General features: G+C 49.0%; 1 long non-coding RNA gene across 1 annotated transcript in view; it reads left to right on the top strand.

Annotated features, from left to right (window-relative positions):
- LOC116095554 overlaps positions 1 to 4,823 on the top strand; it is a 12,107-nt gene extending 7,284 nt beyond the window's left edge. Inside the window, exon 6 of the long non-coding RNA XR_004120630.1 lies at positions 3,955 to 4,823. This is a non-coding gene — a long non-coding RNA (uncharacterized LOC116095554). The remainder of the gene's footprint in view (positions 1 to 3,954) is intronic.
- Positions 4,824 to 10,072: the final 5,249 nt, after the last annotated feature.

Here is a 10,072-nt window from a genome sequence, read left to right as displayed (position 1 = left end):
GGAGGGGGATGTCAGAACGGTGAGGAGGGCTTGGTAGCAGCTGGGAGGAATCAATGCCTTTTCCCTCTCTGTGTTTGCGTGTGTTGCTATCCCTGCTTAGATGAAAGAAATTCAAATCGTTATTGATTCTCGCTGAGGGGGGAATGTGGGGATCTGGCCTGGCTTCCTCACAGCTGCACCTAGGCCCTACCTACCCTCCTTCCCACCCCAGCTTCTGCTGCATTTGACACCTCTGCCCTTACTCTGGGTTATGGCTCCAGCTTGGTCTTAGTCTCTGTGCAACATGCACCCTACTCTCTGGCTTGAAGAAGTCAAGTGCTCCATTCCCAACCCACGCTGTTCCTTTAGAGATGTCAAACAGCTTAGCCCCGGGGGACTAGTCAGACCGGTGGGTAGCAAACTGTGGGCCCTGTGGGTCAATTCCAGCTCACAGCCTGCCTCCTACCCATCCCCCCTGACATGCTGTTTGCTTTTTTTTTTTCATTTATAAAGAAAAATGAAAAGGAGTCTAGGACAGAGACCTGATGCACAGTCTGAAGTGTATGAAATACTTGCCCACAAAATGCTTGGTGCAGCTTGTTCTCCGGCATCAACTTCAGTGGTGTGGTGCTTGCATTTAGGCAACAGGAGTAAACAGGCTGCCTCCCCGCCAGCCTCAACAGGGTCCTTAATCTCTACCTCCTAGGGCCAGGAAGCGGGCCAGTCTCTCTCCATGAAGCCCAAGGTCTCTTTTGCCCCAGTGTTCCATCCCCTAGCCTTCTGGCTGTTTGAATAGGGATGTTAAAAATGCCTGGACTGCCCGGCTGAGTTACAGACTGGACAGTAGCCAAGGGACTGGGCACACCGTGCAGCTGCTGTGTGTACCTCTGGGTACTACAGCCATGGCTCACATAGCTCCTGGCCTAGTCTTTACTGTTATGCTGCGCTTTCAGTTTTGTTGGCCAGGGCTGCAGAGCCCCGCTGCTCCCAAGGCCCCTGGGGAGAGGCGGTCAGTCCTGACCTATCTTTCCCAGGCAGCCATCTTTGTTGTGCGACCTTGGGGTTGCTGTCAGACCCCTTCTACACTCCAGATCCCCTGCCTTTAAAACGGACGGAGTGTAATTAGCAGTGAGAGCTCTTTCACAAGTTTACTGTAACATCATTTTGTGAATTTAGCACAGAAACAGACAGACAGATAGACAGACAGACAGACAGACAGACAGACACACACACACGAGAGAGAGAGAGAGAGAGAGAGAGAGAGAGAGAGAGAGAGAGAGAGAGAGAGAGAGCTGTTTTAGCTTGTCTCAGAGTTTCTAGCCAACATCACAAGGCAAAACAGAGCACTGGCTTGAGAAATGGGAGGCTTCAGTTCAGTTGGGCCACCTGCTCTTTAGACTAAGTTCCTGTGAGTGGGCTCATTATAGCTCGGGAAGAAAAACTGCTAGGGTTTGTCAGTATGGGGAATGGGCTGGTGGTGACTGCTATTCTTAAAGACATGTCTGTTTCAGTGGGCTTCTTCTTGGGTCAGGTGCCCTGAGCAAAAACTGGGGCTAGAGTTGTGGTCCTAAGTCCATCCCCCACCCCATTACACATGCATGCACGTTCGTGCACGGACACAGACACACACACACACACACACACACACAAACACAACTGGATGCTCTGGAATCAAGAATCAGCAGGAAGAGGCATTGATCGCCATTGGGAGGGGCCATGTGGGCTGCCTATCGATTAAAGGCCAGCCTATCCCCAGCCCTCCCCCAGCGCTCCCCCAGCAGGCAGTGTGAGACCCTCTTACCTTCTGCCTCTGACAGCTCAGTGGAGGAGAGGTGGGAGGGGAGCCAGAAATCTCCCTGATCCCTCCGGACAAAGAGCCCTGACAGCTGCACGTAATTCGGGGCTCTGATAATCCCTAATCCCTAATCCGGCTCCATTTGCACATAAATGCAGTGCCTGGCTTCTGACCCCAGGGGTCCTGGGAGCTCTTTGGGGGTCTTGTGTCTCTTTATTTGCTCTGTGAATTTCCATTGGTTGGGAGACCCCTCTGGCCTCCAGATCACCGAAAAGAAGATTTCCCAAAGACAGAGCTTTCTCTGGATGGAAGGGAATTTCTGTAAACGGTACTCCAGGCCCCTGGAGGCTGAGGAGGTGTCCACAAGGCTGTGGTGTGACCGGGAGGTCTTGGAGCTGGCTGGGGAAGCCTGTGAGAAGCCTGGGGACTCTTGATGGAGATACAAAACAATAGAACTTGCTGATGTGTGAGCAGGCCCTTGGTGGTCTTAGCAAAACTAGACATAGAGATAACATTTCCTGAGAACCTACTGTGTGCAGCACACTCAGTCTTTTACCAGCATTATATTTTGTCTTGTTCTCTTTGGAACCTGGTGCTGAAGGGAGTTGCTCAGGAGATTAACACTGGGAAGGGTGAGGGCAGAGTGCCTTGGGGATGTAGGCTGACTCGATGTGAAGAACCAGCCTGCCTCCATTTTAGGCTTAAAAGCCATTTTATAATAAAGACAAACTAGGTTCATTCCTGTTCATGATTAAACCTCAGTTTCTTAAGGATTGGACTATTCCCAACTTGTAACCTTAACTGCAAATGGTTTTGTATTGCCTGTTTCAGAAATGGCAATCATGGCTTTATTTTAAGCAATGTTTATAACCATCTCACAATCCATTGTGCTATGACCACCTATGACTGCCTGTTGTTATGATTGCCTTGTTATGGTCACCTCGCAACCATGGCTCTGTTTCAGAAGGAGATAAGTTGTCATGCTTATGTTCTGCTCCTGGTACCCCTCCTATTTTGCTAGCTACATCCACCATTTGGGAACCCCCTTCTGCTGAGCTGTAAGAGACAACTTCTTCACATCCAATGCTGATCTCTCAAACCCCACCTTAGGGGGAGGCAGCCTGCGGACACTAATAAAAAAGCTCGCTTTAATTAATTTGGCCATGATGATTTGGGTTGGTGGTCTTTCTCCTCTCTGTGGGATCAACCTTCATCGCTGCCTCATCCTTCAGAAGACAAGGGAAGCCAGACACAGGCTGAGCTCCCTTCCCGGGGCTTTCTAGTGAATGGATAGGAAGTCAGATCACTTGGCCTCTGTGAATTTCATTGGTTGGCAAGACTCCTCTGGGCTCTTCTTGGTCACTAAAAAGATTTCTCAAAGATGCAGCTGCACCCCTGAGTTTCTGCCCTCTGCTCTGAGAGAGGGAGGCCCCCTCTGAGTTTCTCTGTATCTCTCTACTGGCCACACCCTCTTCTTAGAAAAGGACTCCTTGGTTCTGAGGATCTACCTGCCTGAAACCCTGCTTTTCTTGCAGATTATAGTCTTTTCTTTTATAATGCTTTTCTTGTAGATGATAATGTTCCAGGTTCTTGGGACACCAGGGATCCTTCTCCCTTGGGCCAAGCCCCATGAAAAAGCAAACTGCTTGTGAATATTGGGGTTTTGGAGTCTACATGGAAGTCTGCGGACTCCAAGGGTGGAAATGCGCACTGGATTTGTGTGCTTTTGGTGAACACGGGTTTGTCAAGATGGTTCATGTATATTTAAAATTTTCAGGAGTTTAGATCGCCATAAATGCCAACAGACATCTATTTGTGTCTCAGTGGAAGCCCTAAAGACTTTTTTATGGGGGTAGCCTGGCCCAGGCACAGAATCAGTCAGCCTGGGTTCGGATTCTGGGTTCTTTTACAGCTGTGTAACCCTGAGGACATTCCTAAGCCTCTCTGTGATCCCTATTCTTCTCTCTGGAAAATAACAGCTCTTCAGGGGTGTTGCAATCTAGGCAGTGTACAGAAAGGAGTGTCTAGAAAGTAGATGGAGTTCCCGCCTTTACCTCAACTTCCTATTCCGAGGTATCTGAGGAGCGAGGTGGAGAGGGAGCAGGGTAACTGAGATCTGATCACCCCTCTTCCTGTGCAACCTTTTGCAAATTCCTCAGCTTCTCTGTCTCCCCTTCTAGGTCTCCGAGTGGAAGTGAGTTTAGAAGCTGAGGATTAAGGAACCAGGTGTCTGAAGATGCCTCCCCTACCACGTGGTGCAGCATGATTTCTGCTCTTTCCGTGGAAGCATCCTGTTTCTTCCCCTTGCTCTCCTCTTGTGCATCTTCTCCTCACTCCGACGTATAGCTACCCATGTCATTTACCCTGCACACCCACAGAAGGGAGGTTTTCCACAGTGGGAAACTGAGGCTTGTGGAGGGGTGCAGCTTTCCTATGAAAAAGCTGGGGCTGTGTGTTACGTAGGAGGTGACAGAGGACTCCCATGGTTCATCTGCCCCTTATAAGCTGCGCTCACATATCGGCCGTGCAGTGGTTACAGACCCTCCACCTTAAGGGTAGGGAGCCTCAACACACCTCTATTTTTCAAGTGAGGACCCAGAGCTTCCAAGGCACACAGTGCTTTCCTATTGGACCCCTCTGGGGCCAGCTGGATGGTTTGGGAAAATGGGGTAAAATTGCAGACTTGTCTTCTAGCTCATTTCTCACAGGCTCTGCAAGGATGGGACAGAAGGATAGCAAGATGTGCGGTACCTCCCTTCCCTCTATTGGACACTGGTTTTAAGAATTCCCTGAGGGGCTAACCTCTCATTTCAATATGTTAATGTGTGGAAACTAATGACATATTTATTGCTTATGTAGATGCTAGTTATTTACATGGGAAACTGATTTATCTATTAGATAATTAGTAAACTTCAATAATTGCAAAAACCTTTTAGCAATCAGTTGACATTTAATTAACATACAATAACTGTCTTATTAAATCTACATTAAATGCCTATTGGAGTTAATTAAACTCATACCTATGACTCCATGTGCTTTGGGAATCCTCATTAAAGCCCACCAGTAAAAAACTGCAGACAGGAACGTCCCTGGAAGGCAGTTTGTGGTGGAGTGGTCTGGATGGTACTCACCCATTTAATCAGTGCCCAGTATGTTCTTAAACTTCTAAAAACAAAAGCAAACCAAGCAGAGATAGGCCTCGCCTTGAAGGAACTTAGAGTCTTAGTGTGGCAATTAATCAAACAGTCATGCAGATGAACGGAGACTCTCTGCTGAGCTACAAGGGCAGAGAGGTACTGGGGAGTCAGGGGTGGGGGGCTGGTTGGTGGGAGGGAGTTGGGGGAGGGTGGCCTGGTCTTAGGGGTTAGAGTGGCTTCTTGAAATAGATTCCAAAGGTTGAGTAGGAGCTTTGTAGGGAAATGGGGAGGCAAGGTGCTCCAAGCACAGGCAATAGCATCTGCTAAAGCTTTGGAGAGGTGGAAGGAGCCTGGCCAGCAAGAGGATCAAAGGCTGAACAATAGGGAGCAAAGACAAGGAGCCCTTTCCCTACAAGGAACCAGAGTGGGGACTGGAGAGATGGCCCAGAGGCTGCTCTTGTAGAGGACCCAGGATTTAGTTCCCAGCACCTACATGGTGGCTCACAACCATCAGTAACTCCAGTTCCAGGAGATTTGAGGCCCTCTTCTGGTCTCTTTGGGCACTAGGCATGCATGTGACCCACAGACATGCTGACAGACAAAATACTTATAAACATAAATAAATAAATCTTTTTAAAAAGTGGAATCCTCTCCTCCCCACCCCATGTGCGCATGTGCATGTGTGCGTGTGTGCATGTGCGTGTGTGCACACGCATACACAATTGAATTGTTGTCAAGGCTCTGAAAGGACACATGGAAATGAATCAGGAGGTGGTTGCCTTGGCGAAGGTGAGGAGGCTGACAGCTTGGACTGGATGATGGGTAAGGTAAGAGCAGAATGATGTAGAAACACTTGATCTTCAGCAGGTGCTGGGGACTGGGAGGGAGGGCAGGGGAAGCCAGCCTTGTGCTGAATGAACAGGATGGCTGATACCCCTCACCGGGAGCAGGACACTGGAAGAGGACCAGAGAGATGCAGGATGTGAAGTGAGTACAGGCCTTGTACTCAGTAGCTCAGGATGGAGATGGAAAAATCCTTGACGTTTGGGACCCACCCCTGAGGTTCTGATTTAATTGGTCTGGGAGACAGCTGATTCTGTTAGCTAAGGTTTGAAATGAAGCAGAAGTGTAACTTTAATTTTTTTCAAAACCTATTTTTAATGATGGTTCTTAAGCGCTTTAACCTTCCTTGTAGCCCATTCCCCACCAGAGGTAGTGGAAAAGAAAGGGGGAAGTGGACCTGTTTAGAAAGGTTCTTTGGAGCAACTCCTGTCTGTGTTGTTTAGAAATCAGCAGTTCAGTTCACAGGTTAGCAGGCAGTGGCAACTTGATCCACTCAAAAATACTTCACTGATACCCCAGCAGTCTAGTTCGGTAGAGTAGGGTTGGCAAAAGCAGTGACAGGACCTAGCAGAGACAGCCAGGGCTCAGGAGTGGGGAGGGACACCAGGAGAAGTTCTCAGCTGTGCCTCTCTCAGGGAAGATCAATGAAGACTCACAAGCGTTGCATAGCTAGCTGTACTAGCCAGCCAAGCTCTTCTCTGTCGTTCCTATTTATACTCTCCAAACCCCACGTATCTTCCATGTGTCTTGCCTCAGCACATGTATCCAAACAGCCTGAGTCCACAGAAGAAGCAAGAAACTGCAGCACACCACTAGAAGATTTTTTTTTTATGCGTTTCTCTCTATGGAGTACCGACAAATGCAGCTCAACTACATAATGTAAGGCAGACCAATACTTGGAGTGTTGTTAGCAAAGAATCCTTCGGCACATGTCCTTTCACATGCTTGATTTAGCAGAACATCCTCTCTCCTGTGTATGCTTCAGTGAAACGTTCCTTCAGGAGTCTGCCTTAGCCTTCACAGCTGTACTCATTTACAGAAGTTTCCTTCACGTGTTTGTTCCAGCAAAACACCACCCAACTGACTTTCCAAAGAACCCTTTTTTTTTGTTTTGTCTTTTGAGACAGGGTTTCTCTGTATACCCCTGGCTGTCCTGGAACTCACTCTGTAGACCAGGCTGACCTCGAACTCAGAAATCTGCCTGTCTCTGCCTCCCAAGTACTGAGATTAAAGGCATGCACCACCACTGCCTGGCGCCAAAGAACCCTTAAGTTTCCACTTCAAGGAAGCACTAGTAGGTATGATCATACAGTAGGGACAGTGCTCCCTCTGCCTTGGTTAGTTCGCCTTTGCTGGACCCTGTTCTCACATGCCCACAGACACTTGGAATTGTCCATGTGTTAGGCTCATGGTGTTCCAGACACAGTGCTGGCTGCTTTGCTTCTGTTTCTTGTTTGCTCTGCACAACAGGATGGTGAGGTGGATCATCACATCCATTTTACAGACAAAAGAGACAGGGTCCCTGACAGCTGTCATATCTTGTCTGTCTCACTGTGGTACTAAGGAAAGCCTGAGATTCGAACTCTAGTTTGTTAGATTACAAAGTACCCATGATCCACTGCTGTGACACAGAGCCCGCATCAGTGCAAAACCAAGAAGATGCTTTTTCATGAGTCCCTCTCATGGTCCTAAGTCTGATAGGGATATAGAAGGATTTATGGCTCCCATGGATGCTCAAGGGAGGGTCCTGGTCCTCAGCAAGGACTCCTTGATGACAGGAGAAGCCAGGCAAGTGGACTTGTCCCTGCCCACTGAGGTGCCCTCTGGTTTGGAACCATGAAAAGCTAAGAGAGAAAGAGAATTAACCATTGAATAAGCCAAGACATTCTTGTAGAGGGTTCCATAAAAATATATAGGTCACCTACAATAGAGAAGCCAACACTTCTCAAGGAATATTCTAGAATAGGCAGCTAAGAGCTATGCAGCTTCCTAATTTTCTTTAAGCGATACATGGTGCTCTCCATTGTCCTTCTTTATCAGTTTCCAGCTTAGCATTTGTCAACCATCTTTGCCCCCAAATGCCTGCACCAGACCCACTTGGAAGGCTTCTTTCAAATTTGGGACTGGGAACCAGGGAGGTGGTTCGGTCGGTAAACATGTTTGCTGGGTGATCCTGTGCACTGAAAACCACATAAGAAAGATGTGGTAGAAACCAAGGGAACGTGTTGGAAGCTGGCAGGCCAGCTCACCTGGAGTACTCCAAGCAGCAGCTTTTCAGCCCTGCCTGTAAAGCAAGGTGGAAGGAAAGGAAACCTCCTGGGAGTTGTCCTCTGACTTGTCAGCCACCCCCAACTCTCCCTCTCCTGATAAAGGAAAGCTTTTAAAACGTTAAACATTTGGGCCTGGAATTCTCATCCAAGCATCATCAGATCACTGTTCCCCAGACCAGGCACCTTGCTGGACTGAGCTAGTGTGAGCTCAGCCTTAATCGCTATTCTAGAAGTACTTGTGTTCTAGAAACCCATTTTATCAGGGGTCACGGTAGAAGGAAGAGCACTCCTGTGACTTCCGGGAGCTGCTCTCCTAGGATTCCAATAGAAGTGACAGTCAAAATGCAAACGTACTCGAAGCGTTGCTAAGTTCAGTCGAACAGGGATATTAATGTTCCCCACCACAGAGGATTAGAGGGCAACTGCCTTCCTGAGGCGGGGTCAGGGAGGCCTTCTAAAATGAACAGGGGTTTGGAAGTCCCCCAAAATGTTCACAAAGAGCATGCAGGTGAACGAAGGAGCTCTCCACGGGAGCTCTGTCAGGGAGCCTCAGATGCTGTGGAGAAATCAGGGACAGAGGTTTCTAGGCCTCTGGTTTCAGTCAGAGCTCTTGTACTGTGATCTGATTAAGTTGTGTGTGGAATCAGGATTCTGTTGCTTTAGAGAAAAAACAAAAAACAAAAAAACCAAAAGACAAAAACTTGCTGACCACTGACGGCATTCCTTCATTTGTTGAGGAGTCACCTGTGACCTAGAGGAGGAAAAGAGACTTCTTTAGGGTCACTGAGCACGAGTGACAGAGTTGGAGGCAGGGAGGAGACTCCCTGGCTGGCCCATGGCCCTGACTGAATTGCTGTGCATGGTGTTAAAATGCAGCCCACGGGCAGCACCTCAGCCAAAGTCAACCGTAAGTCAGAGCTGGGGGAGCAGCCCGAGGAGGACCAGCGTCTTCCTCCTTGGGGCTGACCTTCCTCCCTGGCCTACCTGCTCCTCTCAGCACAGGCTTTTCTCAGCACCTAAGCATATGTATGAAGCGAAATCAAAGCCTGCTCGGACTTGACAGAACTGCTGAACTAACAGCCGTATCATGTCCTCTACTGAAGGACATCACCTTGTCAAGATAGAGCTCGGCAAGAATGCACCGCAGGAAGCCAACTTCCAGGACGGAATCATGTATATTCATGGGGCTCCAAGGCTGCCCACCCTCTCTCCAGCCCCCAGGCTCCCCACCAGCACGTTGACCGGTCCTCTTGCTACATTTGATCTGCAGGCTCCCGTTCTCCCACTACAGGCTCCTCCCGAGGTAGGCTGGATGCTGCCATGTCCTGCCTTCATCAATTTCCAAGCTAAGTCTTCCTTGGCTCCGAACACTCTATTCTTTGGGGATCCGGCAGATGCTAGACACAGCGTTCCAGGCCCTTTGTGAGCTGACCCCGCTCTGCCTCCCCTCTGGGGAGTGCTTGCATCTGGAGCTTGTTTTTTTTTTATTTTTATTTTTTAAAATTTTCTGCTCTTGTGTATTTGCTCCACCTAGTCCTCCCATGTGGGGCTCCCTCCTGTCTTCTCTGCTTGGTGAACCCCTTTATCTATCTATTAAGCCCAGCTCATAGCGTACCCTTCCCCAAAGCGCTTTTTTCCTGCAGGCACTGGATAACATCCCGTCACTTCACTTTTCTTTGGGAGTCTCTTTCCCTCCTGACAGTTTCTGAGGCCAGGGAGCATCCCAGGTCCCTGCCCAGGGTCTGGCACCGTGCAGGGATCAGGAGACACCGTGGACTGATGTCCCAGTTGCTATTCACGTGTGCAGTACTGCCACGGCAGCAGACCACAACTGGCTGTCTCCATCTCTGGAGGCTGAGGTCGGAGATCCAGGTGTCAGCAGGCTTGGCTTCTGCTAGGTTTCGCCTCTCACATGGCTTTCCTCTGCTTAACTCTGTTTGAATCTCTTCTTGTGAAGACACCATCGATGGACTGGCAAGATGACACAGTGGGTAAAGTTTGATCCCGGAGCCCATATGGTGGAAAAAGAGAACTGACTCAGGCAAGTT

Source organism: Mastomys coucha, unplaced genomic scaffold, assembly GCF_008632895.1.
Source record: "Mastomys coucha isolate ucsf_1 unplaced genomic scaffold, UCSF_Mcou_1 pScaffold18, whole genome shotgun sequence".
Lineage (NCBI taxonomy): Eukaryota > Metazoa > Chordata > Mammalia > Rodentia > Muridae > Mastomys > Mastomys coucha.
Note: the sequence above shows the minus strand (reverse complement) of the source record. Positions and strands in the feature narration are given on the sequence as shown.